Source organism: Cryptomeria japonica, chromosome 6, assembly GCF_030272615.1.
Source record: "Cryptomeria japonica chromosome 6, Sugi_1.0, whole genome shotgun sequence".
NCBI lineage: Eukaryota > Viridiplantae > Streptophyta > Pinopsida > Cupressales > Cupressaceae > Cryptomeria > Cryptomeria japonica.
The window spans coordinates 494,898,779-494,903,273 of record NC_081410.1 but is presented as its reverse complement, the minus strand read 5'-3'; positions in this window follow the sequence as shown (position 1 = coordinate 494,903,273).

The window sequence follows — 4,495 nt, the reverse complement described above, 5'->3', positions numbered from 1 at the left end:
TGCGTATTGCGTAAACATACAAGATTAGATCATTTATATGCGTGAAGTGGAATCAGGCCTTCAGTGATATTCGATGTATCACGTCCTGAGGCAAACATTCACACAGTATAAGTGATCGCCTCCCAGACAGAAGACCAAGAAAATATTGGAGTTTCCCCACGATCTCTAGCTGTGAAGCATGTAGTGAGACAAGGAAGAGAATCCAATAATTCAAAAAGTTCAAAATGCAAAACTAGTCAAGACTTTATGCAAGAATGCAACATGTAGTACTTCAGAAAATCATCCATCCTTCGTATTTTTGTGAATTGTTTTGCTTTGGTTTTTGCGATGAAGTATAGTTTTGTTTGTTGGATATCAAGCTGTTAAGTTTTGCAGATAGCCTTGAGGTCTTGAATGTTTGCAAGTTTTTCAACCAACTAATGCCCCTAGCTGAGTGTGCCTCCGGATATGATCATGTACAGTGATTTCCAAGCCATGGTGGACTGTGGTAAGAGAATAGATATAGATGGATAACCCAGGATAGTGACTACATTAAGCATATCCTGAATGAATATATGCTAAGTGTTGGTCAATGGCCGATAGTGTTTTGATGGATAAAATGGCATGGAGATAGATAGAGGAGCCATTCTTTCACAAGAGCGCCTGTTTACCAGGTTTTCACCCTTTGTTTTTATTTTACTTTGTTTTTGCTTTTTCTGGATTTTTTTTATTTTTTTGCTTATTTTGGCTTTTTCCGTGCACTAGGCCACTTAAGTGTAGTACCTTTTCAGATGAATGTTGTTAGTTGGTTCGTCAAGCACATCGCCCTCTAAATTTGTTAGCTGATAGGCACTTGATCCATAAACTGATATGATGACATAGGGACCCAACCAGTTAGGCTCAAATTTCCCTTTCTTTTCTCGATCTTGCTGATTTCTTGAATTTTCTTTAAGGACTAGGTCACCAACCTTGAAGTTGCGGGGAATGACTTTGTGATTGTAGCTCCTGCACATGCGTTGCTGATATGCTTTGAGATTAGTATAAGCATGTTGGTGTCTTTCATCTAATAGCTCAAGTTCTTGTAGGCGGTTAACTCGATACTCTTCATCTGGGATTAAGCCTTTCAAAGAGACTCTGAGAGATGGGATCTCTACCTCCAGGGGTAAGATAGCCTCTAATCTATATACCAATGAGTATGATGTTGCTCTGGTAGGTGTGTGGATGCTGGTCCTGTATGCCCAAAGTGCTGGATTGAGTTGTACATGCCAATATTTGCCTGCATCATTCACTGTTTTCTTGAGGATTTTCAGTATTGTCTTGTTAGATGCTTCCGCTTGACCATTTCCCTATGGGTAATATGGTGTAGAGAACCTATGTTGGATTTTGAATTTCTCACATAGTTCGTGGACATCTTGATTCTTGAAGGGCCGTCCATTATTTGTGATGATTAAACTTGGAATACCATATCTGTAGATCAGATAATTAAGAATAAAAGAGGAAATTTGTTTCCCGGTTACTGTGGTCATGGGAACTGCTTCTATCCATTTGGTAAAGTACTTTGTTGTTGTTATAATGAACTTGTGTCCATTTGAAGATGAAGGATGAATTTTGCCAACCAAGTCTAGTCCCCACTGACAAAAGGGCCATGATGTTGTAAAGGGTTGTAGTTCCTGTGCTGGTGCATGTATCAGATTGCCATGGATCTGGCATTTAGGAAATTTCTTAGCGAAATGATATGAGTCTTTCTCCATTGTAGGCCAGTAGTATCCCATCCTGAGAAGCTTTTTAGCAAGAGTAGTACCACTTGAATGTGTGCCACAAATACCTTCATGAAGTTCGTGTAAAGCAGAATCGGAATCATTACGATCAAGGCAACGAAAAAGAGTACCATCGAGACCTCGATGATACAAAGTATCGGTGGTGAGGGTATAACGGGCAGCTTGTCGGATAAAGTTACGTTTTTGGTTACGGGATTGGTCAATGGGTAAGATATTGTGTTTGAGGTAGTCGTAGATGGGTCCATATAACGGAGAATCTGAACCAGTCAAGGCATAGATAACCTGGGATTCAGAATGGTCATAGGCGGGGGAGAATAGTTGCTCTACCAAGAACTCATAACGACTATGTTGCTCTAGAATTTGTAGTAATGAAGCGATAGTAGCCATTGCATCGGCTGCTTTGTTGTTCAACCTTGGTATTTGCTCGAAGGTGATGTGTACAAAATACTGTTTGAAGTCATCCACCATTCGTTTGTAGAGTAGTAGCTTATCATCCTTTGTCTGATAGTTGTTATTGATTTGATTGATGACCAATTGTGAGTCTCCATAGACTTTTAGCTCTGTGATTTTCCATTCTATGGCCATTTTGATGCCTATGACCAATGCCTCATATTCAGCCACATTATTTGTGCATGGGAACATAAGCCGATATGATCTTGGCATCGTGTGTCCTTTAGGGGTAATGAATAGAATGCCGACCCCTAAACCATGTTGTGTATAAGATCCATCAAAGTAAAGGGTCCATTGTTTAGTAGAAAGAGCAAGAACATCCCTGTCTGGAAATTCGATCTCCATGGTGTGTTTTCCTGGGAGCGGTGCTTTAGCCAACTGATCTGCAATTGCTTGTCCTTTGATTGCTCATCTTTCTGTGTACTGGATGTCAAATTCACTGAGAATCATGACCCATTTAGCCAATCGGCCTGTAAGAGCTACCTTGCTGAGTAGATATTTGAGAGGATCAATTTTTGCAACCAACTTGATGGTGTGTGCTAGCATATAATGTCAGAATTTCTGAGATGCGAAGACCACTGTTAGGCAAGCCTTTTCAATGAATGTATAGTTGAGTTCATAACCATTCAATGTTCTACTGATGTAATATATGGCGCGTTCCTTTCCTTGTTGATCCTCTTGTGCCAATAATGCCCCCAGTGATATATCTGTTGTTGAGATATATAAAATTAGAGGCTTTCCTGCAACTGGTGGTACTAGAACTGGTGGATTCATCAGGTACTGTTTGATTTGGTAAAAAGATTCTGCACACTTGGCCTCCCATTTGAATGGTACATTTTTGTGTAGTAAATGGTTAAATGGGAGACTTTTATCTGCTAACTGAGCGATGAATCGCTTGATTGATTAAAGTCGTCCTTGTAGAGATCTAAGCTGACTGATATTCTTTGGTGGTGGCATGTCCATGATGCTTGTACCTTTGCTGGATCTACTTCAATACCTTTAGTTGAGACTATGTAGCCTAGTAATTTGCCTGACGTAACCCCGAAGACACACTTCTTAGGGTTAAGCCTGACTTGGAATTTCTCCAATCGATCAAAAATATTTGTTAGGATGCCAAGATGTTCTACTCTGGTGAAGGATTTAGCTAATAAATCATCCACATAGTCTTCCATAAATGTGTGCATCATGTCATGGAATATTGTGGTCATTGCTCTTTGATAAGTGGCCCCTACATTCTTTAAGCCAAAAGGCATAACATTCCAACAGTACGTTCCCCAAGGACAGGTGAATGCTATTTTATCTTGATCTTCAGGAGCTATTTTGATTTGATTATAGCCTGAGAATCCGTCCATTAGTGAGAGCATTGCATGGCCTGCTGTGAGATCTACAATTATGTCGATACTTGGCAGAGGAAAGTCATCCTTTGGGCAAGCTTTGTTGACGTCTCTGAAGTCAGTGCAGATTCTGATACCACCATCTGGTTTTGATACTGGAACGATGTTGGAAATCCATTCCACATAGTCAATGGGTCGGATGAATCCGACATCTAAGAGTTTCTTTAGTTCAGTTTTGACCATGAGTGCCACCTGTGGATTCATCTTTCGTAGTTTTTGCTTGACTGGCTTAACTCCGGTAGAAATGGATAAGTGATGCATGATTAAGTGTGGATCTACTACGGGCATATCAGCATATGACCAAGCAAAGTTGATTTGTTGTCCTTTAAAGAAGATGATGAATGTCGATCTTTCTTCCTCTGTTAGAGATTCTGCAAGGTGTATGTTTCTGGCTACTTCTGTTGTACCAATGTTGATTGATTGAGTGGGCTCAATCAAAATGGGCGATCGCTCATGAAAGTGCTCAGGAAGAGTGTCAAGTCTCCCATCGTTAGGTGCCTTGAAAAGGTTTTCACCCTCAGATGCGTCCTTTATTTTTACTTTTTTATGATCTAGAGCTGCCATTGACTGGTTTTCAGCATCAGATCCTTTATTTGTTGTATTTTTGCGACTGAGAGACTTGGTACTCCCTGATTGACAGATATCGTTATTTTGTTCATTGGTAGAGCCTGTTTCGGGATTTACGGTACATAGGTAATGGATAATAGATGCATCATCTGGGAAAATGGGTATATCATGTGTTTCAGGTTCATCCCAGTCGATGAGGTTAGGAAAGACAAGTGGTAAGGAATCGTTGGGTGGATCAAGTTCGGCTACTGTAAGTGTTAGGATAGAGTTTTCATTGTGATGGGTCTTTGGTTTAAAGAAATGTAAGATTTCGTTGAGGTCCTCGAT